The 25,569-nt window shown below is 48.0% G+C and overlaps 1 long non-coding RNA gene across 1 annotated transcript; it reads left to right on the top strand.

The window, feature by feature from the left end:
- Positions 1–4,248: 4,248 nt before the first annotated feature.
- On the top strand, positions 4,249–5,123 carry LOC115068642. The gene is made up of 2 exons (XR_003847975.1): positions 4,249–4,494; positions 4,830–5,123. It is a non-coding gene; the product is annotated as an uncharacterized LOC115068642 (long non-coding RNA).
- Positions 5,124–25,569: the final 20,446 nt, after the last annotated feature.

Below are 25,569 nucleotides of genomic sequence, written 5' to 3'. Positions count from 1 at the left end.
GGTCACGTGACCCAAGCTAGGCCTACAGAGTGACTCTCCAGGCCTTTACTTAAAATGTATCTTTGGGGGCTAGAGAATTGGCTCAGCAGTTAAGAGAACTGGCTGCTCTTGCAGAGGATCCAGGTTCAATTCCCAGTGCCCACATGGCAGCTAACAACTGTCCGTAACTCCAGGAGATCTGATACCCTTTTCTGGGGCATTGCATCACACGGTTTGTGTACATACATGCTGGAAGTACACTCATGCATATAACAAATAATAAATTAAAAAAATTTTTTGGTCTTTTTGAGACAGGGTCTCCCTGGAGACCGAGCTGTCCTGGAACTCACTATGTAGACCAGGCTGGCCTTGAACTCGCAGAGCTCCACCTGCCTCTGCCTCCCAAGTGCTGGGACTGTAGGCGTGCACCACCATGCCCGGCAATAAATAAAATATTTTAAAAATTCAGACTAGAGATATTCAACCTCTAGTTTCTGTAGTACAACACAAATCCACAAAGGAAATATTCAGTCTTTGATATGGTGTTTGACATGAAGTGATGCTTAATAAATGATAATTATTTATACTATTATAAATCTATAGAAAAATGAGAAATTACAGATTAAACAAAGAGACTGGAAAAAATGGACATTAAAAAAATCTCACCATTTAGGAGCAGGTAAATATTTTTCTTTCAGACATTTTTAGATGCATACATACATGTGTGTGTATGCCAAAATAAAATTATACTGTTAGAAATCAAACATACTGGGGGGTCAGGCATGGTGGTATACACATTTAATACCAGCACTCAGACCCTGTCTCAACAAACAAACAAACAGAAAGAAAGAAAATACATTAGGCCAGTAAGATGTCTCAGTGGGCAAAGCTGGGCACTTATTGCCAAGCTTGATGACCTGAGTTCAATCCCTGGAGCCCACATAATGGAAGGAGAGACCTGACTCCTGAAGGTTCTATGACCTACACACAAGCTGCGGTATGTATGTGTGCCCACCAATTAAAAAAAATGTAAAAAACCCAAACACATTATAAAGATGTTCAAGCTGGTGTGGTGGCGCATGCCTTTAATCCCCTCACTTGGGAGGCAGAGGCAGGCAGATCTCTGTAAGATGGAGGCTACCCTGGTCTATATAATAAATTCCAGGCCAACTGGGACTGTAGGGAGACCTTGTCTTAAACAAACAAACAAACAAACAAACAAAGCCACACAGTGCACTCATTTGTAATAGGAGCATGGCATGTTTCTGTGGGATTTCAGATACTCTTATTTTTGTACACATTACATTATGATGATAATTCCGCATCATATAGCTATTGACTGATCTGCCTTTTTAAAAAAAATAGTGTCTTGTAAGGCTGGAGAGATGACTCAGTGGTTAAGAGCACTGACTGCTCTTGTAGAGGACCTGGGTTCCGTTCCCAGCACCAATATGGCAGCTAACAACCATCCTAACTCCAGTTCCAGGGGAATCTGATGCCCTCTTCTGACTGCCACAGGCATTGCGCGACACAGGTGCACTTACATACATGTAGGCAATACACTCATATACAAAACGTAAAAATAATAAATAGAATATTGATAAAAGAACCAAGGGTCAGTAAGATGATTCACTGGGAAAAGGTACTTGCTGCCAAGCCTAACAATCTTAGTTCTGACCCCGCATCCCATATGGTGGAAGGAGAGAACTGACTCTGGAAGTTGTCCTCTGACTTCCACATCAGCTAAGTGGCACACACACACAGACACACACACACACATGCACACACACTAACTAAAATGTAAAATCAATATCAATAAGGAGAAGGATAAAACTGTGATCTGAGTATTGAAATGTCTAGTTTGGGTATACATTGCATCACTCAGGATTTACATGTCTTTACTCAGAGGGGAGAGCCCAGTTCCATGGTTTCCAAGCCCTGTCCATATCAGGCACCTTCTCCTCTCTGATGTCCTTAGGACGCCCAGAAGGGGAGGCACTGTGGCCAGCAAAGGACAGCAAACTGCAGCTGGTGGCTCTGAGGCTCTGCATCAGTCCCTCCATTCAGGGGACCTGGCTCCCTGCACTTTTCTGTTCTTTCCTCCAGATGTTCGAGAGAGAGAGAGAGAGAGAGAGAGAGAGAGAGAGAGAGAGAGAGCTCTCAGGGTTTCAAACATAACCCATGGTAAAGTCTTGGTTGCTATTTTATTTTGAAAGAAAAAAAGTATAAGGTCAGCAAAATGGCTCCGTGGGTAAAGGTGCTTACTGCCAAGCCTGATAGCCCGAGTTCGATCCCTGGGACCCACGTGGTAGAAGGAGAGAACCTGCTCTGCAAGCTGTCCTCCGACCTCTACGCAAGTACCGTGAGAAGTGTGCTTACGCACATCGCACACACAATAAATAGATAACGAATAAATAAAGTTTCTCCAAAGTATAATTCTATTTATTGGTGGATGACTGTCCTAGTTTGTTTCTTCATTGCTGTGACAAAACACTCTGAGCACTAACAACTTGGGAAGGAAAGGGTTTATTTATCTTACATCTCCCAGGTCACAGTTCATCAGGAAGCCCAAGGTTCAGGAACTCAGGGCACGAACTTGGAGGCAGGAGCTGGAGCACAGGCCATGGAGGAACACTGCTTGCTCCCCTGGCCCCTGCTCACCCTGCTTTCTTATGCAACACAGGCCCACGTGCCCAGGGGTCACACCACCCACAGAGGGCTGGACCCTTCCACATCACTCAACAATCAAGAAGATGCCCCATGGATATGGCCACAGGCCAGTCCAGTGAAGGCAAATCCCCAATTGAGGCCCCCTCAACCCAGGTGAGTCAAGTTGACACTAAAGCATCCAGCACAATGACATAACCAACTATGTGGAAAATCAAACAACTCACAAAGAAAGTTACAAGAACTAATAGGGGAAAACAAAGCTGGCTAGGTCTCCAGTGCTGCCCACTTGGTTGTGGCTCCCCTGAAACCCTGTCTCCACAGAGCAGCTCCTCCTGTGACCTGACGAGCTCTGGTAACCTTGAGGAGAAGGCGCAACCACTCCTCTGGCTTAGCCTGGTCAGGAGACCCCCAGCACGGTTGCTGGGGCCCCATGGACAGCCAGGCTAGAGGATGGATGAGATTTCCCACACAGTCCCCATTATCAGGAGGCCTGTGTCTGAACTGAGTGTTGTCAGCCACCCAGGGCAGCCCCATGGTGCCAGGCCCCCTCTGCTGCTCAGTCCTCCGGCTAGAGTGACTCACCTCCTGGGGCAGATTCTCTCTTAGGGTCATCATACTTCTCACAGACCCTGCTCCTATCACCTCCCGGGTCCCCAGGCTGTCGTGTATCTGAACCCACTTCAAGGTACCTCACATCTGCACCTGGAGGCTGCCTAGTGGGAGCAAAGAACAGCTGGGCAGGAGAGTGTTGCTGACCTTGAATGTGGCCACCCTTCACTCCACAGTCCATCTCATGATACAGAGGCAGGAACAGGTTCCGAGGGGACCTAACAGTCCCAAGGTCTCCTAACAAGTTGTGATGGCGCTGGAATTTGAATACTTTCTCTCTGGCATCTTTCTGTGCCGGTTTTCCTGTGTCCGTCAGGAAGAGCCCATTTCCTACTAGCCCTGAGCGTTCTGAGCAGCAGGTGGGTAGATGAAGGGAAGAGATGACATGATGCCCTGAAACCAAAATGCTCACTGCCCACTCATCCCAAGGGTGACCATGGGAGCCTGTTCTCCTCAAACCCTCCGCCAGAACCACCTGGACGCCCCTGGCGGCCATTTACCTGCTTGGACTGGGCAGGAGAGAGGGAGGCTGGGTTTTGACTGGCAGCTGAGCTCACTGCTTTGGGCCTGGCCCCCACCCCGCCCCCATTCCAGCTGGCTGCAGACAGGGGTAGGGGGGTGGGGGGGTCAACCTCACAGGGAGACTTTTGTTCTTGCCTAGAAGAGACTTGGGCTGGGGACGGAGCTTCCCCTTGGCTACTACGGAGACGGAGGCCACTTGAGTTCATGTTTATTTTCACAGCGTGGATTCCATGGAGATAATCATTCCAGACAGGGAAGCTGTGGGAAGAGGGTTCCGGCCTCCGTGGAGCACCTACTATGTGCAAAACCTAAAGACAGACAAGAGCCAGTGGGATTCCCAAGGCACACATGGGATCAGACATCTGACTGAGAGGGACGCTCTCACGGTTCAGAAAGGGCAAGCCTCTGGCCCAAGGTCACACAGCAGGTTAGCAGAGAACCGGAAGGGGAGGCCACCTGCTCCTGGGCTCTTTCTCCTGTGTCTCTGAGTGACAGAGGAACTCAGTGTCCCCAAGACTTGTTTGAGGATGTACAGCTTGGAGTCCCACTCAAGCCAGGGGCCCTGGCGCTGGATGAATGGGAATGTGGGTATCTTTTCCAGGAAACAGGTTTTAATCCAAGATGAGGTTCTGACCAAACATACTTCTCTGACCTTCAGTCTCTTCTTTTGTCTCATTCAAGAATTGGGCAATTTAAGAAGGAGCCGGGTGCATGGTAAGAGCAAAATAGCAACCATTTGTGAATGCTATTATCACTACAGCCATTTTTCTGGCCTACCTGATCCTCTATCCTTGGGCCAGCCATGGGTCCAGGATGACCCCACGGGATAATGTCAGAGCCTTCCTGTCAGGAATCAGAGCTCTGTAGGAGGGCTGAGCACAGTGGGACACACTACCCCCCACTGTCCCCAAGGAACAGGCTGAGATTTCACACAGCCTTGCCCCAGTTGTAGCAGAACCCCCAAGTCTGACCCCCATATCACCGCGGCCCTCCCCCAAATCCATCCTGTATGTAACTTATTTATTTTCTGTATCTGCTTTTCCCATCAGACGATTTCATTCCCGAAATCCATCTCGAGCTCTCTTCCACTGACTCACCCAGCCGGACGGGCCAGCGGCCTTCACCATCTTCCTGCTTAGACCCAAGTATCCGAAGTGACGGGACTCGAGGAAACGCCGGATCAAACAGCAAACATGGAACCAATCAGATCTTTAACCCGACACTACAAACTTCCCACAGACTTCAGAGAAATACCTCAGGAAGGTTGTGACCTTTCCATTTTCTCCCCGGGCTACCGCCTCCTCCAGCCTTTCGAAAATACAGAGCTGACCTTGCCACTTCAAGCTTCAAACCCCTTTGGCGCTCTCTGTGTTATTTATTATTATTTGAGGATATTTATCGAGGTTCTCTACTTTCTGGGCCCTGTATCAAATGCTCTTTCGTGCACTCATTTTCATGGGGCAGGGATGACGGCTGCCTTCATGTCCTGTTGGGGATGAGGGACCATGGACATGGGGTCTTGTGCAGGGTCACACAGTGGGTGTGTGGGGTGCAAAGCCAGGTGGGTCCAAGTTCAAAGTCCATGTCACCCTCTCTCTACTGCCCACCAGCCTTCAGCTCGCCCTTGGGGAACCAGGGGCCTCTTTGGATGACTCCTGTCTTAGCACTGTGTCTTAGCTGTAGAAGTCCATCTCCCCACCCCCCATGGCCTCTGGACCTTGGCGCTGGCACACTCCACAGCCATCTCCAGACCTCCTGGTGACTGTCGGCTCCATAACTGAATTTGTGAATCACTAGTTTCGAAATCTCCCGTTTTGAAACCAAAGCCTTCCTGGACCCTGAACCTCCTCTGTCTCCATCCAACCATCTGTCCGTCTTCTGCCAATTCTCAAAACCAAGCATTTGGAGTCCTGTGCCTGTCCACCCCTCAGATCTTGCTTTCCACCTCCCCTGTGGGGCCCTGGCTTGGTTACTTTTGACCTCTGACTTTTGACTTCTGTGGTGTTCATTCCATTTACCAGGGTTCCTGTCCCCATCTGCCATCCTTACTGGCTCACCTGCCATGTGGCCCCTCTGGCTGTTTTTGCTTATCTCTCCCCTTGCTCCCTGTCCTCATACAGATGCACCTGTGTTCCAGCGCAGCACCATGGTGCTGTCCCTCTGTCCCAGCTCCCAGGGACCCTGGGGCTCCACCGCCCCAAGGTCACAGTCAAACCCGCTCCTCAGCCACAACTTCTCCTCTGACCCACTCGGCCCACTGCCTCCTGGTGTTTCCCTGGGGCACCCCATGGGTCCCCACAGAACTCCTCCCCAGCCTCCCTGGTGGATTGCTGTCCTGCACCATGATGGACAGACAGATGTGACAAAGACCATCCGGTGGAGTTTCTCTCCACTCCACTTTAAACTCCTCTAATTCAGCCTCAAGCCCTGTCCTTCCTACCTCTGGGTATATTGGGGTATCCCCATTCCCCAGGCCACTGCCCTCATTCCCCCCATTGGCTTAAAAATTGCTATGTTGCCCAGGATGACCTTAGATCGCCAGTTCTGTCTTCATCTCCTGAGTGCTGGAGTTACAGGCAGTGCTGGGGATGGAACCCGGGGCTTTGTGCACTCTAGGCCAGCACTCTCCCAACTAAGCCACATCCCCAGCATCGAGTCCGCTTCTTTGCCTCTTCCTCTCTGGCCTTCATCTCTAACCTTCTGCAAACTCTGCTCCCTACCGCATGCAGTATCTTCCTCAAGGGCAAAGGGGCTCACACCAAAATCTGCCCTGGTGAAACCCAGCAGTGGCTCAGTCCCACGCCCTCCCCGTTAGGGCGTCAGTCAGTGAATTAACCTCTTTTGCTGGTCTCCTAACGCTTGATTATGGAAATGACCTGTTGGTAGGTGCCTTGTCCCCTGGACATTGCACGAGCCTTCCTCTGTCCAGGTGAGTTGCTGTCCTTCTCCAGGTCTCATGCCAAAGCCATTTCCCTTCAGTTCCCCGAGAGACCTGAGCACCCATGGTATTCCTAGACTGAATATAGGTAGGCACCTGTTAAAGCTCGTATTTATGTTACAGCAAAAATCATGTCGTATCTTTCTGTCCCCTTCCCCACATGAATTGGAAGTTTCTGGAAGGCAGGACTTAAGGAGGATCTGATTCTGGGTTTCTGTGTTCAGTCCAGGGTCTGGTTTGGAGGAAGAACTCAGCAACTTGTTACTTTGCCTTCAGTTCAGAAAAGAAAAGAAGAGAAAAGAGAAGCAAAGCAAAGGGGTGGGGACCGCATTATTATTCTAGGAGTTTGAGGCCAGCCTGGACTATATGAGACCTTGTCTTTAAAGAGGAAGAAGCCTGGACATGGTGGTGCACACCTTTAATCCCAGCGCTTGGGAGGCAGAAGCAAGCAGATCTCTGTGAGTTCAAGGCCAGCCTGGTCTCCATAGCGAGTTCCAGACCAGCTGCGGCTATAGGGAGACCTTGCCTCAAAAAGACTTAAAAAATTAAACAAATAAAATAATCTTCTTCAAAAAAATTCAGCCAGGAGTAGTGGCACTTGAGAGGCAGAGACAGGTGGATCTCTGTGAGATCGAGGCCAGCCTGGTCTGCATAACAATTTCTAGGCCAGTTGGGGCTACAGGGAGACCCTGACTCAAACAAAATGAGAGAGAGAGGAGAGAGAGGAGAGAGAGAGAGAGAGAGAGAGAGAGAGAGAGAGAGAGAGAGAGTGTCTAGGAGCCAGAAGCTACAAGCACACTCTGGAGCACACTCAAGGTCCCCTGGGCTGTGTACCGCACCCTCCTCCATCTCAGAATACTCCATCTTCCTAGATGAAACTGGGCCTTTGGAGTGAGACATACCTAGCTTCAAATCACCCCTTTCTTTCCTGCTGTGTGACCATGGGTATGTCCCTCCCCTTTCCTGAACCTCCTTGTCTCTCTTGAACAACATCCACCTGGCAGGCTTGGTGGGGGTGTCCCCTGAGTGGTTGGGCTGGTGTTGGGAACCTAGGGCTGCTCAGGGCTTGAGTAGTTAGTCACACACCCAAGCAAGACCCAGGCTCTGCTCTTCTCCCACTCTGAGACCTGGTTGGGCAAAGGATGGTTACCAATGGTCAGTCCTCTGCACAGCTCTGTGCCTGACACCTATATTGTCCCATGCTATCTCCTCCACCCCCCATTTGCCAATAGGGAAACAGATTCAGAGAGGTCAGGTTATCTGCCCAAGGTCACACAGCCAGTGTGTGAGTTTAGATCTGAAATCAGTCCAAGGAGGAACTGTGTGTCCTTCCCAGGTTCACTCACACGTTCCCAGAGGGCTGAACGGCAGCCTGGCCCTGGGGCCAAATGGGCCTCCCTCACCTCCCCTCTGCCCACTGCTAGATCTGTTTAAACTAGCTGAGCAGGGTGAGGTGGGGAGGCCACGGGGAAGGTAGGGAGATGTTTGTTTTCCTTGGGGGTTTATATCAACATTGGTCTTGACATTTCGCCTGTTATTATGTGTGGTTCTTTAGAGGGTGAAATAATATTTTCTTTTGCTTGAGAAAAGGACAAAGTTCAGACAGAGCTCTTGGCCCCAAATGGATTTTTCTCTTTCTCTGCTCTCGCGTGTGCCAGAGCTGCGACGGACTTCCTCCCAGCCACTTCTTAGGGGCTGGCATCCTCCCTGCACTTTGGACACCAGCCTGGGTCCACAGCAACCTGCTATGGGTGACTGGTGCAGACTGGGGAGCCACCTTCACTCTTCACTGGAGGGATGTGATTGGTGGGCCACGGTGCAGTTCACCCCTGGCTTCTCTGCATTCACATGAGGGATCCATGGACGCTTACTGGCACTCTGCCTGCTCCAGGCACTCTGGGGTTCAGAGAGGTTTCTAGGTCTCTTCACCCTCTAGGGAGCTGGAGTGCTTCAGTTCCGTGCTCTGAACTTGCTGAGGGCTGCCCCAACCCTGGGACACACCCTGAGGGTGGGTGTTCTAGGAGTGCTGAGAGTACATGCTGGGTACCACTGGTGAGTCCTAGACACTATGGGCATTTCTGAGAGCTTAGAGGAAAACAGGTGGCTAGTGCCACAGACAGTTGTCTGTGGTCCCTGGAGGAGAACTGAGCTCTCTATATACATCCTAGGAATTTGGGGGTGGGGAGACCAACATGTGCAGACGCCTCTAGACATTGACAGGTCCCGAGGCTTTATAGATGTCCACTGGTGTGCTGTGGGTCACCACCTTGACAATCACTGCATGGCTACAGTCCCCACCTTAGCCAGATAAAACTACGACAAACGGAACATCTTGAAACACCAGCACAACTCCTGCAGAGCCTGGAGATGGAAGCCCGAGATGAAGGCCTGCTGGGGTGGTTACTCTGGTGTGATTGTCCCTACCTCTGATTGTAGACACATCACCTCCTCCAACTTCTGGCTTTCTCCTTGTCTCTGTCTGAGTCTCCTCTTCCTCTGCTAAACACATCCATCATTGGAGTCAGAGCCACACTAATCTAGAATGACCACATTTTAGTTTAACCAATTACATCTTCTGTAAAGGCTTTATTTCCAAATAGTCATATTCTGAGATTCTGGGTAGACATTACTTTGGGGAAGACTTAGTGAACCTACCATAGCATACCCCTACCTTGAGCTGAGTCTGCAAAGGACTGAGTTCATAGTCCATCTGCACCCCAAAAAGAAGTGTGTGTGATTCCTGTCACTGTGACAAGCACCTGAGATAGCTTTAAAGTGGAAAGAGGGGCAGGGGATATGGCTCAATAAAGTGCTTGCTGTGAAAACATGGGGACCTGAGTTAGATCCTCAGCACCCATGTAAAAGCTAGATATAGTGATGCCTCTGTAATCTTAGAGTGGGGGAGGCAGAAACAGGTGGATCCCAGAAGCTCATTGGTCAACCAGTCTAGCCTAATTGGCAAGTTCCAGGTTCAGGGAGAGAGACCCTGTCTCCAAAAATAAGGTGGGCTGGGGCTGGAGCAATGCCCCAGCAGTTAAGAACACTTACTGTTCTTCCAGAGGACCTGAGTTTGATTCCCAGCACCCACATGGAGGCTAACAACCTGTAACTCCAGTTCCAGGAGATTCCATACCCCCTTCTGGCCTCTGTGGGCATTGTATGTATGTGGTACACTTATATACACCCAGGCAAAACACTCATACATATAAAATAAAAAATAAAATATTTAAAAAATAAGGTGGAGGGAGCTACAGAGATGGGTCAGTGGTTAAGAGCATATATTGTTCTTGCAGAGGACTTGAATTCTTTTCCCAGCACCCACATTAGGTGGCTAGCAACCTCCTGTAACTCCAGTTCAAGGGGAATCTGACACCTTTGGTTTCTGAGGGCATCTGCACTCATATGCACACATACACACACATACACATACACACACAATTAAAAATAAAAAACTAAATCTTAAAAAAAAAATGGGACAGAGCTGGAGAGATGGCTCAGTGGTTAAGAGCACTGATTGCTCTTCCAGAGGACCCGGGTTTGATTCCCAGTGGAATCAACAACTCCATAACTCCAGTTCCAGGAATTCTGACACCCTCTTCTGACCTCCCTACCCACTGCATGGCACAGGTGCACTTACATACATATGCAAGCAATATATTCATACACAAAAATAAAAATAATAAATAAAACATTTTTTAAAATGGGACTGTAGCGATAGGTCAGCAATTAAGAGCACTGGATGCTCTTGTAGAGGACCAAGGTTTGGTTCCCAGCACCCACATGGGTACTCAGCACCATCTGTAACTCCAGTTCCAGGGGATCTCACACCCTCTTCTGACCTCCGTGGGCACTTAAGGCTACAGGAAGACAAAACACTCATACACATAAAATAAATAATAAATAAATAAGGTGGCGAGTGATAGAGGAAGACACTGGAAACCAACCTCTGGCCTCTATACAAATATGTAAGCACATGCTTGTACACACAAAACATACACACAAAATGAAGAAAGAAAAAGAAAGAGAGAAAAAAAGAGGAAGAATTATTTTGACCCTGGCTTCTAAGGCTTGGGCTTGTGGTTGACCCAGCCTGGAGTGAGACAGGATGTCAAGGCAGCAGGGCCACGTGGTGAAGGAGGCTGCTCACTTCATAGAGGCCAAGAAGCAAAAGGAAGAGGCCAGGGTCTAATACTCCTTTCAAAGGCTAACCTCGACCCCCAGCATTCCACCACTTTCCCATAGAGCTGCAGGCTGGGAACCAAGACTTCCTCCCCCAGTTCCTCCCTTCCCTCCCTCCCTTCCCTCCCCTCCTTCCTTCCTTTCCTTTCTTTCTCTCTCTCTTTTCTTTCTTTCTTTCCTCCCCCTCCTTCTTTCTTTCTTTCTTTCTTTCTTTCCTTCCTTCCTTCCTTCGTCCCTTCCTTCGTTCTTTCCCCCACTCCCTCCCTCCCTCCCTTCCCTCCTTTCTGCTATTCAGTTGTTTTATTTTCAGTATCAACCCCTTATCAGATGTAGGATTCAGTCCCTCATTCTCTAGGCTGTCTTCACCCAGAAGATCATACCCTTTGACATCATATGGTGCTGGAGATCAAACCCAGACCTTCATGCGTGCCCCAGCCCCAATATTCAGAGCCACTAAAGTCTAACTAGATTGTTTTCTGGATGGTGAAGAAGGTTGAACTCAGGGCTTCACAGGTGCTAGGCAAGAGCTCTACCACAGAGCTGCACCTCTGAGCCCTAAGAATCTTTTTATTTGATTAGAACTCTGTCTATTGTTAGTTTAGTATTTGTTTGTGGTGCTGGGAAAAAAAGAAAATCCTGTCCAAATCAGTGTCACAAAGCACTTTCCTTGTTTTCTTTTAGTACTGTCATGGTTTTGGGTCTTAACATTTAAAACTTTAACCCATTTACATTGATTTTTGTAGATAAGAGTCTGAGCTCTGGACCACCAAATGGTTCAGTGGATAAAGGTGCTTGCTGCTAAGTCTGATGACCTGAGTTCAATCCCCGAGACCCATATAGTAGAAGGAGAGAACTGACTCCTACAAGTTGTCCTCTGACCTCCACATTTGAGCCATGCTACACATACATGTATATACAAATTAAATAAATGTGATAAAAAGATAAAAACATACACACAAAAAATCAACACATTTAAAAAATGTATTATATCTGAGGAGGAAGCATGGAAATTTACGTCATGCTAATTAGCAGAGGTGATAAACATTACCATTGAAATCTACCCAATGACTTCATAGACATACACAGGTGCCAAAGATTCAAGTGCAACCGATTATAACTAGTAATAATCAGATGCATATAGATTAGAGATGCATGTGCCAACGTCTCAGGGCTAGTAGCAAAAACACTGAGTCTTTCTGCAAGGAACAATATATTCTCAAGTCAGGTTTGAAAACACATCACTACATTTAAGAGTAAATAATTACTCTGCACCCTTGGGCCTGCACAACGAGCAGGCCCCTCTCCAACCTGCAGGCTTCTCTATTGGGGGTAGTTGAACACACCCTCTGTGCCTTGACTCCCCCTCCCATCTCCCCTGCCAGTCTCTCCTCTTAGCCTGGGTCCTGCTTCCTGATCCTTTGCACCCAAACCAACTCAGTTCCTTCTCCGATCCCCAGGGGCACTCTGGGCCTGGCTGTGCCCTCACCTCACTCTACTTCCCTGGGACTGCACAACCTGCCAGGCTCTTTCCTGGACGCCAGGGCTGACCTTTCCTCTTCCTGATCCTTTGCACCCAAACCAACCCAGCTCCTCAGTGCAGTCCCCAAGAGGCCTTGAGGCCTCTTCCGGCCCCATCTGCCTTTGCATCTGTTGGTGGCATGGCCACCAGCTGCCCTAGACCAGCAACTTTCCTGGACCAGGCTCCCAGGCCAGTCCAACCCCCAAACTGTATCAGTTCAATTGTAAACCTAAAAATTTACAGCCAATTTTGAAAGAGATGCATTTTAGCTCTGGAAGTTGTTATTGAATATGTCAATGCTGTTGTAATGAAATGCTTCTTCTAAGTATGTGGTTATTAAATAAATAATTAAAAAAAGATAAAAAACAAGAGTCTAATTTCTATAGGGTTCATGAAAATATCCAATCTTCCCAGCACGATTTATTAGTGAGTCTCTTCTCCCAAGACATTCTTGGCATGTCTGTCAGAAATCAGTTTGCTGCAGATTCACAGGTTTATTTATGAGCTCTCTGTTCTTTCATTGGCTCATGAATTGGTTTTTGTGTTAGCACCATGCTGTTTTGTCACTATGGCTTCATAGTATATTTTAAAGTCAGATAGTGATGTTCTAGCTTAGCTAGTTCTTACTGTAGAGATATTTTGCCTACTTGCAAATTTATTCCTAAAGAGCTTATTTTGTTTTTAGAACTCTTTATATATATAATTTTTATTTTATGTGTATACGTGTATTGCCTGCATGTAGGTAAGTGTGACCATGTTGTGCAATGCTCATGGAGGACAGAAGAGGCTATCAGATCCCCTGGAACTGGAGTTATGGACAGTTGTTAACTGCCATGTGGGTGCTGGGATTCAAACCCAGGTCTTCTGCAAGAACAGCCAGTGTTCTTAACTGCTGAGCCATCTCTCCAGCCCCCGAGAACTCTTATTAATTGAATTACTTTCTTTTTCAGCTATTACTAACCTATAAAGATTTTTGCATGTTGATTTAAGAAGTTTTGGGTGAAGTCTTTAAGGATTTATACTTATAAGATCTTGTCATCTGCAAACAATTTGACTTCTTCCTTTCCAATTTGGATGTCATCTGTGTATTTCTCTTGCTTGATCCCTCTGGTTAGACTGGTGGAATTGTGTAGAATAGACATGGTGCAAGTGGCATCCTTGTCTTGTTCCAGACCCCACAGGAAATGCTTTCAACTTCCTCCCATTCAGTTTGATGTTAGACGTAAGTGTGTCACATATGGCCTTTATTATGTTGAGGTATGTACCTTTTATGCCTAATTTGTTGAGAGTTTTTATCATGAAGGAATGTTAAACTTTGCCAAATGTTTTTCCTGCACGTATTGAAATGATCATGTTTTTGCCCTTCGTTTGTCAATGTGATGAGTCATGCTTGTTGGCTTGCATTTGTCGAACCATCCTTGCATTCCTGGGGTGACTCCTACTTCATCTTGGCGAATGATTTAATTTATTTTGGTCTTTTTGAAACAGGGTCTCCCTGTAGCCCCAGCTGTCCTGGAACTCACTATGTAGGCCAGGCTGGCCTCGAACTCACAGAGATCCACCTGCCTCTGCTTCCTGAGTGCTGGGATCAAAGGTGTGCATTTTTTGCTTTTTAATTGGTCTGGCTAAAGTTTGCTGATTTATCTTTTTCAAAAGAGCAGTTTTTCCTTCTGCGTCTCTTATTTCTGCTCTGACTTACATTATTTCTATTTGAGGTGGAGTTTGTTCTTGTTTCTCTAGTTCATTGAGATACAGTACTAGGCTGCTTACCTGAGACTTTTTTTTTCCTTCTTGGTTCATGTGTTTTTTTATTTCTCTATATCTGTAACAGAAATTTCTTCTCGAGGATAAAACATTTGTGAGGATTACTGCGTGCTCTCTCTGGGAGGATGGTCCATGAGAAGAATGCTGCTAGATGGTGTTCTAGTTTGGTTTCTGTAATTGTGATAAAACACCGGCCAAAACCAACTTGAGGAGGAAAGAGTTTATTTCATCTTACTCTTCCAAGTGACAGTCTGTCACTGAGGGAGACAAGGCAGGAGCTCAAGAAGGAACCTAGAGGCAGGCGCTGAAGCAGACTATGGAGGAACACTGCTTATTGGTTTGCAAGCCAAGACCACCTGCTCAGAGGTAGCATCACGCACAGTGTGCTGAGACCTCCCACTCATCAATCAAGAAGATCCCTCACAGATATGCCCACAGGCCAATCTGGTAGAGGAAATTCCCTGGTTGAGGTTCCTTCTTCTCAAGCACATCAAGTTGATCAACCATGACAGAAGGGAAGTTGAGGAATGTGATTCCAGTGTTTCCCAGCTCACTGTGTGCTTGCTCTGTCTCTTGTTGCAAGCGGGCTCCTGTTACTGCACTGCAGTCTAGCGCTCTCCCTGTGTAGACATTTACTTTATATATCTAGGTGTCACACACAGTTTTTGGCTTCTAGTCTTTTTGATCAGATGTGAGTTCAAACTCTTTGGCACCTTTTGGTTATGGACTCTGCATGGGCCGTCTTCTGTCTTCCGACATCAGACCGACTTCCTGAGTCTTTTGTAGCTGGATTAAAAAAATCACTAATCCATGTCTTTATTTATTATATCTTATTGCATATGTGTGTGTGTTTGTGTGTCTGTACACAGTGAGTGTGCACATGTGTGCATGTGCCTGTGGAGGCTAGAGCTCAACACTGGGCATCTTCCCTAGGCACTCTATTTTTTAAATTCTCTCTCTCTCTCTCTCTCTCTCTCTCTCTCTCTCTCTCCTTTCTCTCTTTCTCTCAACATGCAAGTGCAGGTGCCTGCAGAGACCAGAGGAGTTATAGGTGGTTGTGAGCCTCCTGACTTGGATGCAGGGAATCAAACTCTAGCCCTTGCAAGAGGCCATCTCTCCAGCCTCTTTTACCTTATTTTTTGATACAGGGTCTCTCACTGATGGGCTACCCAGTGAGCTCCAAGAATCGGCCTATCTCCCTGCCACACCCACCCCTCTAGTACTAAGGATACAGCCATGTATTACCATCACCATGCTAGGCTTTTACATGGGATCTGGGGATCTGAACTCAAGTCCCCATGCTTGAACAGCAAGCACTGTGCAAGACTGAACCATCTCCCCAGTCACCACTTTGTCTTTTGATTAATCCATTTACATTCAAGGTAATTATTGACAAGTAAGCACTTTTACTGTCATTTGATGAGTTGTTTACTGCTTACTTTGTAGGTCTGCCTCCTCCTCTGCCCCTGCCCAGAGGCTTACTATAGCACAGGCTGTCCTGGAACCTACTAAGTTGCCCAGGCTGGCTCAGACTTAAGGGGATCCTCTTGCTTCTGCCTCCCAAAGCTGAGATTACAGGTTGTACCCACCACCCTGGGCTTGGTAATTTTCTTTTAAAAAATATTTTTATGTGCATGAGTGATTTTGCCTGCATGTAAGAGTATGTCACATGCATGCAAAGCCCAAGGAAGCCAGAGAAGAGTGTTGGATCCTCAGGAACTGAAGTTACAGGCAGTTGTGAGCTGTCTGATGTGGGTGCTGCAAACAGAACTCTGGTCTTCTGGAAGAATAGCAAGTGCTCTCTTAACCACTGAGGCATCTTGCCCACCCTGTTTATTTTTATTTTATTTTTTACTGTTTTAATATTTTGCCTTCATATTAAACTATCTCATTTTTATAGCACCCTAACAGTGTTGGAGTATTCTGGGTTTTATTGTTATTTATCTTTAGAAATAAATTTTATGCTTCCATATATTTTATGTTAGTAATTGTATTGTTACTTTTCTCATTGTTGTGATCAAAATATCTGACAGGAAGCAGCTTAAGGACTAAAGATTTCATTTTTGGCTCACAGTTTGAAGGGACACAGTTCATCATGAAGGGACAGGCCTGGTGGCAGGAGTGTGAGGTAGCTGATCACAGTCAGGAAGCAGAGAGACAATGCTGGTGTTCAGCTGCATTTCCCTCCATTTAATCAGTTTGGGACTCCAGCCCATGGATGGTTCCATCCACATTCAGGATGAGTCTTTCCTCTTCTGAAAATACCCTCATAGACATCCAGAAGTGTGTTTCCATGATGATTATAAATCTAGTCAAGTTAACAATTAAGATTAACCATTGTAGTAATTAACACCTTTCAAAAAATAGATCTTATTTCATCGTATTATTTATGTATGTATGTATCATGATACACTGTGGAGGTCAAAGGATAAGTTTCTCTCTCTGCTATATGGGTCCTGAGGACTTGTGGCATCTTTATCTGCTGAACTATCTGGTCACTCCCACATATTTTTTGAGACAGGGTCTCCCTGTAGTCCTAGCTGACCTGGAACTCACTATGTAGACCAGGCAGGCCTCAATCTCACAGAGATGTGCCTGCCTCTGTCTCGTGAGTGCTGGAATTAAAGGTGCAGGCCACTATACCTGGCTCCACTTTTATTTTCTTAATCAGGGTCATCTATATAGCCCAGGCTGGCCTGGAACTCATGATCTTTCTTCTTCAGCCTCCCAAGTGCTAGGATTGTAGTCATGCATCATCATGCCCAGTGTGCCTTTGACATTTGACAGATGAGTTATATTCCCTTGTGAGGACTTTTGGCTTAAATTGGGGACTTCTGAGCTTCACATCTCTTCTAAGATTTGGGATGTTTTCAGCAATTATGTCATTAGATCAGCGCTCTGTCCCTGTCTTTTTCTTCTCTCTTGGAACTCTTATGATGTTAAGGTTTGGTTGCTTATTGGTCCCCTCTCAGTCCCAGAATTGTTTTTATTTCTTTTATCTCTGTCTCTGTCTCTCTTTGTTCCCCTCTCCCTTCATTGTGACTGGAAAATTTCAAAAGCCCTGTTTTCCACTCCAGAGCCTCTCTCTGTCACCTGACCTAGGCTGCTGTTAAAGCACTCTACTGCATTTCTGTGCCCTTCATTGAGTTCTTCAGTTTTAAGATTTCTATTTGGCTCCCCCTGCCCCAAACAGGGTCTCACGTAGCCTAGACTAGCCTTAAACTCACTATGTAGCTGAGGCTGGCCTTGAATGCCTGTTCCTCCTGCCTCTACCTCCCAAATTCTGGGATAACAGTCATGTACCACTCTTTTTTTTTTCTTTTACATTATATATTTGTTCAATTTCTCATTAAAATCATGAATTATTTCCCCAATTTTGCTGAATAATCTATTTGTATTCACTTGTATTTGGCTGAGTTTTCTTGAGATTGCTACTTTGAGTTCCTTTTGTAGCAATTTGTAAATTTTCTTTTGGGGGTCAGTTACTAAAAAGTTACTGTGTTTCTTGAGTGCTTTTATATTCTCTTGCATCTTCATGTTTCTTGTGTGCATGTGTGTGTGTGTGTGTGTATGTGTGTGTGCATAGGCATGTATATACAGGTGCATATGTGTGTCTACAGGCATGTGCTGGTCATAGGACAACTTTGGGTGTTGTTCCTCAGGTGGCATCTGCCTTTTTTAAAAAGATACATTTAAATTATGTGTATATGTGTGTGTCTGTGTGTATTATGTGTATGTGTATTATGTGTCTGTGTGTCAGGGTTTATGTGCAGGTGTGAGTACAAGAGGGCGTCAGATCCCCTGGAACTGGAGTTAGAGGTGATTGTGAGCTGCCGGATATGGGTCCTGGAAATCAAACTCAGATCCTCTGCAAGAGCAGCAAGCTTTCTTAACACTGAGCCATCTCTCCACCCCCTACCTAGTTTTCTGAGACAATCTCTACCAACCTGGAGCCTACCGTTATAAACAGTGGCATCTCTCCCAGACAAAGATCCAGCATTGACTAGACATTCTGTTCTGAATCTGCCCAGTTCCTGTAGATGAGCGGAGTTTGGGGTTCTTGGTCTAATGTTCTGAAAGAGGAGCAGGCCAGATCAGTCAGAATCCCCCAAGTTCTTTACTAAGGACATCTTATTTATTATAAACCCAACAACTACTTGGGATCTTTACTGTTTTCCCTTCTCCTTCCCTCCCTCCCTCAGTTCTCTCCTTCCACTATGTAGGTCCTGGAAATCAAACTCAGGTCCACGGTTTTGGCAGCAAGCGCCTTTAACTGCTGAGCCATCTTACTGGTCCTGATCTGAGTTTTAAAAGATCAACTTGTTTTTATTTTATATGTATGAATGTTTTGCCTGCATGTGTGCCTGGTGCCCATGGAGACCAGAAGGTGTCAGATCCCTGGAACTAGAGTTACAGATAGTTGTGAGCCACAATGTGGGTGCTAGGAACCAAATTTGAGTCCTCAGGAGAAGCAGAAAATTCTCTTAACCACTGAGCCATCGCTCCAGCCCCTGATTAGATTTTACTAATTAAGTACTAATGACCATTTCCAGTAGAAAAGGATACTGATAGCCCAGCAGTGTGAGCTCTCCTTTGAGCACACAAAGGGCCTGACTTGGATCTTCCTCATCAACCTAGGAGCTGAGAGCTGGGGGAGTTGGTATGTGAAACTTTTGAACATTTTTGGAAGACTGAGAAACAGGGTCTTGTTCATTTGATCCTAATGTCACTGGATAAGGCAGTGAGAGAAAAGGAGGTGTTCAGGGGTTCAGTTCCTAGCTCCACAGCCACATATATGACCTCCAGCATCTAGTGCTTCCAGAGGGAAGGCCTTGTTCCTCCCACAGCATTCGAGCTGCTGAGAGTCCAACGTGCAACCTCATCCTGTGACCTGTGGGTGCTGGGAACTGAGCCTGGGTCCTCTGCCAATGCTTTTAACTGCTGAGCCATCTTTCCATCCCCAGAACCCCTAAGTTCTGAGTAATCTTTCTATTCTGCTCCATTATCCTCCCAATATGGCTCAGAGCAATGGGACCATAATCGTGCCCTGTTCCCCCACTACCCTGCAGCAGCTGATTTGATGGAATCAATGGCCTTCTGAAACTCAGGTCCAATGCCAAATAGATGGAAACACCTTGCAGGGCTGTGGCAAGGTTCTCCAGAAGGCTGTAGGCACAACAAAGATTTCGTTGAGCTGGAAGCTAAGATGCCATCTAGCTACTTTGGGCTTCTCAGGCCTTTAAATTAGCAGGCAAAGAAGAGAGTTACAAGGGTTGACTGAGATGGTTGATCCTGACTGTCACAGGGAAACTGGACTGCCACTCCACAATGGAGGTAAGGAAGAAAAAGTCTGGAACATAGGAGATCCCTTAGAGTAACCTGCATAACACCTGTCCCCACAATTTAGGCAGGGGGAAACTACAACCAGACCCAGGTGGAACTATGAAGGCCCAGCCCCTTCAGGTTCTATTATTATAATAAAGAACCTGAGGCTGGCTGTTATAAAGAAAAGGGAGTTATTTGACTCACAGTTTTGGAGGCTTAAAGTCCAAAGTGATTTGCCCTGTCCGTTCAGCTTCTGGTGAGGGCCCCTGGTTGCATCATAGCACAGCACTTTGTGGTGATTGAACCACGTAGCAGGGGGGAAGCAAGAGCCTGAGGAAGGGCCAGGCCTACTCTTCTCTATCAACCTCCTCTGGAGGGAACTAACCCAGTCTCTTAGAGTTCCATTTATTCACTTGGAGGGAGCTGGTCTGTGGTCTACCACCTCAACCCTGTTTCATTGTGGAGCAAACTTATAGTGCATTGAGCTCTGAGACACACTCAAACTGTACCCAAGCGATGCCCTCAAAAGAGTGTCTGTAATATGGTGGGATCTGGAACATGCTAGAGCCTGGGCCAACTGTACTGCTTGGGCACATGGTAGGCTTACTGCAGAACTATTCTCATAGTCCCACAGGATTCACTGGCCAGAATGTAAGTCCTCACTTTCTATGCCCTGGGTATACTTTCTTCTTCATCATCATGATAACTACTCTCATTACCACAACCATCGCCATCACTATCACTATCACCACCACCATCACCATCAATCACCATCACCACCATCATCACCACAATCATTATCACCACCATCATCACCACCACTATCATCATCACCATCATCATCACCATCACCACAACCATCACCACCATCATCACCACCATCACTACCATCATCATCATCACCACTGTCATCATCACCATCACCACCACCATCACTATTACCATCATTATCACCACCACTACCATCATCACAATTATCATTATCATCATCATCATCACCACCATCATCATCACACTTACCAAAAGAAATCCTGGATGTGGGTCTCTATGGCTGGTGCCACACCTGGGGACAGAGTAGCCCTGAAGAAAGAATAGGTAGATTGGACCCTTGTCCTCCAACCCAGGCCATGGACGAGAGAGTGGTGTGGGTTACCAATGGCACTGGGTGGTAGGGTCACTCTGTCATCATCCTCACTTGGACCCTTCATACGCCATTTCTCCAGGCAGAACATAGCCATGGCAGGTTGAGGGGTTGGGGGTGTTTGGTAGTTGACAGAGGCCCTGCTGTGTGCCACTCCCTCCTTGGCCCTTACAACAACCCAGGTACCACCCGATGCTGAGCACCTGAGAGCTGAACAGTTGCCGACGGGTCCCAGCAGCAGGAGATGGAGCTGGCATCATCCCATTGCATCAGGCTGATTCCTGCAGGTCAGGGGCCACCTCAGGCTCTTCATGCCCCTCTGTCTCCAGAGTCACCTGCAGGCTACTTGGGATGAGGCATGCGTAGGAGGCTGGGGAGGGCTGGGGTGACAGACGCCCAGCTCCCTGGGGCCCAGCTGTAGCTCATCTCTTTGGTATTCTTCCTTTCCCTCTGGTTCCTCTGATTGAAAAGTGGGGTGTGAGGCTAGAGTGAGCGCCACCTTGTGGCCAATCGACCTAGGTGGACCTTGGACTTCCCCTTCCACTACCTAGGGCATCAGTGTCACAGAGTCATGATCTGTGCCTCTGGGCAAGGGCATGGCCAGCTAGTGCTGTGGGGACACAGATGAAGAGACAGTGTCTAGAGACACAGGGGACCGTGGCAGGCTTGATCATTGGACAGTCAGGGGCATGGTGAAATGTGGCTGGAGACAGCTGGGCAGTGGCTAGTGACATCAAGACAAGAGTAGAGAGACAATGGGACAGTGCTTGGGGACCTAACAGGACCGGCTGTGGAGAGCCTGACCTGGAGCTGTCCCTGGTCCCTCCTGGGGTCTCTCAGCCCTCCTCCTCCCTTCCCCAGGCTGCTCCTGGCAGCTCAGCCACTGCCTGTGCCTTTGAAATCTTATCTTCCATCTTGTCCCGTTTCCTCTCTGTCCAGACCTCATCTGTCTTCTGCTTCCCCACCCCCCACCTGCCACCCAGCTGCTGCGCCTCCCCCTGTCTTCTGCCCGCTGTCAGCCTGGCTCCCCTCCTCCCTACCCATCCAGGGAAGAGTTCAGAGCAGTGGCTGTACCTTAGGACCTCACCCGCTCTCCTTAGCATGCTCTGCATCCCAGACTCCCATCTCTGCCTCACTAGAGATGCAAGCTATGGCCCCTGGGGAGCCCTACCCCAGCCCCATTCTCCCTGAGGCTGGACTCTCTAGGCCATTCCTCTAGGCAGCCTTCCTGATCCTCTGGTTATCCTGGTTTGTCCATTGCAGCCTGTCCCTCGACTTTACCTAGATCATAGCCTTCTGGGGTTCAGCCTCCAGTTCAATGTGTGACCTCCCCCAAGATTGGTCAATTCCACGCTGGTTTTGCACAGACAGGGAAACTGAGGCTTTGTGACCAGGGTCACTATCTCTGCTTGGAACTCTGGGCACATCCTTCACCAGTGTCCCCTCTGCCCTCCAGGACTCAGTTGTAGTGTGGCAGACCATCCTGCCACTTGGTGAAACATGGCCCTCCTCCTCCCCATCCATTTTGCATCTCTGCATCCTCTGTGTCCATTCCTTTGGGTTCTTACCTCCTCCCTCACTGAGATCAGATGGGAATGCTCACATCTTTCCACAGGTCAAGGGGAGCTAGGAGTGGGCCAGCCTATGTGCTCTGGCACCCCAAGGGGTTGAGAACCACCCATTTCTAGGAAACTAAGACTTGAAAGTCCTGCCCTCCCCCCTGCCCCTGGGGTCCAGCTGCCCCCAGGCTCCATCCTGGGGAACCAAACTCCCAGCCAGACCAAGCTGGCTTCAAGTCCAGATCTCCCACCTAGTCCTGGGTTGCAGGGGACTTCTCTCTGAGTCTCAGTGTCCCACCAGTAAGCCACAGAAAGATGCTCTACCTCTCTCATACTAGTAAGAATCTGTTGTTTTAATTTTGTTTGTGTGTATATGGCAGTACATGTGTGTGCATGCAAGCAGGGTATTGTTATTTTAAAATGCTGTCTACCTTATTTTTGAGACAGAGTCTCTCACTGGCCTGGAACTCACCCATTAGGCTAGTATGGTTGGGCAGCAAGCTCTAGAGAGCTGCTTGTCTCTGCCTCCCAGTACTTGGATCTGGGTGCAAGCCACACATTTTTTTAAAAAAACATGAGTTCTGAGGATTGAACTCAGAGTCCCTGTGTTTGCATAGCAAGCACTTTACCAACTGGGCTATCTCCCCAGCCAGGTTGCAGAGAATTAGATGAGAACTTGTGGCAGAGCCCGACACATAGTAATCACTCAATAAGTAGGCCCAGGTGCTACAGGCTCAGCGGCTGCAGACACAACAATCAGAAACCTGAACACGCAGCTCTCTCCCGTGGGTGCTCACTCTAACAACGGCCCTTCTTCTGTGGTGGGAGCCTCAGCCTCTCAGAGTTCACAGCTCATGCCTCAGATTCCTTCCCAGGTGTGGAGCCTTATTTCCACTGTCCATATGAGCACAGAGAACATGCTCCATCACGCTACGTCTGCAGGCAAGCCTGGGGTGTAGAGGCCAGTGTGGGGCTTGATGGCTACAGGATCTTGGCTTTCATCTGACTTGGAGACTTCCCACTGGGTAGCCTGGGCAAGTCTCACTCCTTCTCAGCCTTAGTTTAATCATCCATACAGTGGGACAACAGACCTCATCTCATTGGGCCACAGTGAGAAGCAATGCATTGTTTGGGCTTTCTTGACAGGGGCTGACAGCTGAGCTCCAGGTTGGCCTTTGCATGGTCTTTTCTGGCCCCAAATCCCACTGTTTCCACCCCAGAAGCCCCTGGGGGCGGCTTGTTCCCAGAGTAATCCTATTGGGAGGTAGTGGAATCTTTAAGAGGCAGGGCGGAGCAGGAGAGGACATGCCCACAGGGGATTGTGGGACTGGACTGCCGCTTCTCCTTTATAAGGTGGCTTATCTCTGGTACAGTAGGGAGGGCACTCTGGGAATGCGGTGGCCTTGCCATGGAGGCTCAGGCCAGGAAGTCCAGCCAGAATGCTACTGAGGGTCCAGAACCTTGCTCTGAAACCCTAGGTGTCCGAGTATCCAGGGCCTCTAGTCCTCATTGAATTTATCTCATCATCTTCACCTTGAAAGCTGAGGTTGAAACGTGGGAAGGTCTCTGAGGGGCTAACTAGCATTGTTTTTCTGGGTGCACAGTGAGTTCCTGGGCATAACCTGCTAATGCCTTGAACCTTCTATGGCTCCCACTGTCCACAGGGACCAGTCAGGTGCTTTAGGCAGATGGCAGCTCTCGACCCACATACCTGGCCCCTTCTGGGGCATGGGATCTTAGGCAGGTGCCTAACTCTTCTGAGCCTCAGTTTGCTCACCTGGAAAATGGAGAAACTGCTTTCTGTCTTGTAGGTTTGCCTAGAACTAAAGGACTTCCCAGATTGTGGGGCTGCTAGTGTTGTGTTGGTTTCTTTTCCTGTTGCTGAGGTACAATGCACCTATAAAAGCAGCTTAAGGTAGAAAGGGCTCACTCTGGCTCAGTTTGATGCTAAAGTCCATCATGTTGGGGAGTCACAGCAGCAGGAGCTTGTGGTATCTGGTCACATCAAATCCTTAGTCAGGAAGCAGTGATCAGTGGATGCGGGTGCTCAGTCACTGTCTCCTTTACAGTCTAGAATGCTACCCACAGTGGGCACATCTTACCTCAATTAACCTAATCAAGGCTCCCAGGTGATTCTAGATCTCATCAAGTTGACAACTGAGATTCATTGCAAGGGCTACAGTGTATAAGATCCAGGTGAACTGGGATAAGCTAGAGAGTTAGACTCAGTATGACAGAGTTGGTTTCAGCATAATAGGCTCAGCATGAGGGAGTTGGGCTCAGGATAAGGGCAATGGGCTCAACATGAGGAGTCTGGCTTAGTATAAGAGTGGGCTCGTCATGAGGGAGTCAGGCTTAGCATGAGGGAGTTAGTTTCAACACCATGGAGCCCGAGCTCAGCCTAGATAGGCTATCCTGTGACTGGCAGTCCTTGGCTCTATTCTTGCCAGGTCAAGAATATTCACCCAGGTGGTGAAACCTGGGAGCATAGATAGCGGTGGCTTGTGGAGAGGGAGGGGGCAGGCGGGGACGGTCCTGGAGGAGGTGAGACACTCAGTCTTCCTGCTACTCCTGCACTGTGTCCTTGAACAAGTAAATTCACCTCCTGAGCCTCCGTCTCCTTGTGCATGGTAAAGTGGGGAGCAGTCCCAGCAGGGTGCCCCCCTAACAGGACTTTTCTAAGGGTTCCGTGAGATAACCCCAGCAGGGCTTAACAGTTCCAGAGTCATTCAGAGCTGGAAATTAATCGGAGTAACACAGTTCACAAAGCCTTCCCCTCCAGAATGCAAAGACATCCTCACAACTCCACTAGTTTGAGGAATAGCTGTAGTTGTCCTTGGTTTCCGAGAGGGAAACGGAGGCTCAGGTCAAGGGAGAAAGCTGCCCCGTGTTGTCGAATTAGGGACGGGACTGGACATTTGTCCCTCCTGCTGACCCTGCTCCCAGACTGGACTTTGTCCTCCCTCAGGCTCAGTCCCCTATCCTCTGGTTTGTTTTTTTTCTCTCTTTTTCCTTTCAATGTCCTTATCGTTAGTGATAATCAAATGATGATTGTTTTCCTTGTTTCTTATTCATGCCCGCCCCCATGACAGCTCTGAAAGGGAAGGGAGTTGGTCTCTTACATTCGCTGAAAAATCCCCAGTGCCTGAGATCCTCAGAATCAAAAGAACAAATAAAAGAGCAACGCGTGCTGGCACCAGCTGTGGTGCAGTGTCCCGTTCCAGCCAGAAGATGGCAGCAGAGAACAAGGCACCTGCCGGGTGGAGCCCAGGTGAAGCCACACGTTTGACTTTCAATGTTGGCGGGAGGGGCTCTCTCTCTCTCTCTCTCTCTCATGTGCAGGGGTAGGGGGTGCAGGCACTTA

This window comes from Nannospalax galili, unplaced genomic scaffold, assembly GCF_000622305.1.
Source record: "Nannospalax galili isolate Female #2095 unplaced genomic scaffold, S.galili_v1.0 scaffold290, whole genome shotgun sequence".
Classification (NCBI taxonomy): Eukaryota; Metazoa; Chordata; class Mammalia; order Rodentia; family Spalacidae; genus Nannospalax; species Nannospalax galili.
The sequence above is the reverse complement of the archived record's forward strand: the minus strand, read 5'-3'. Positions and strand labels throughout refer to the sequence as shown.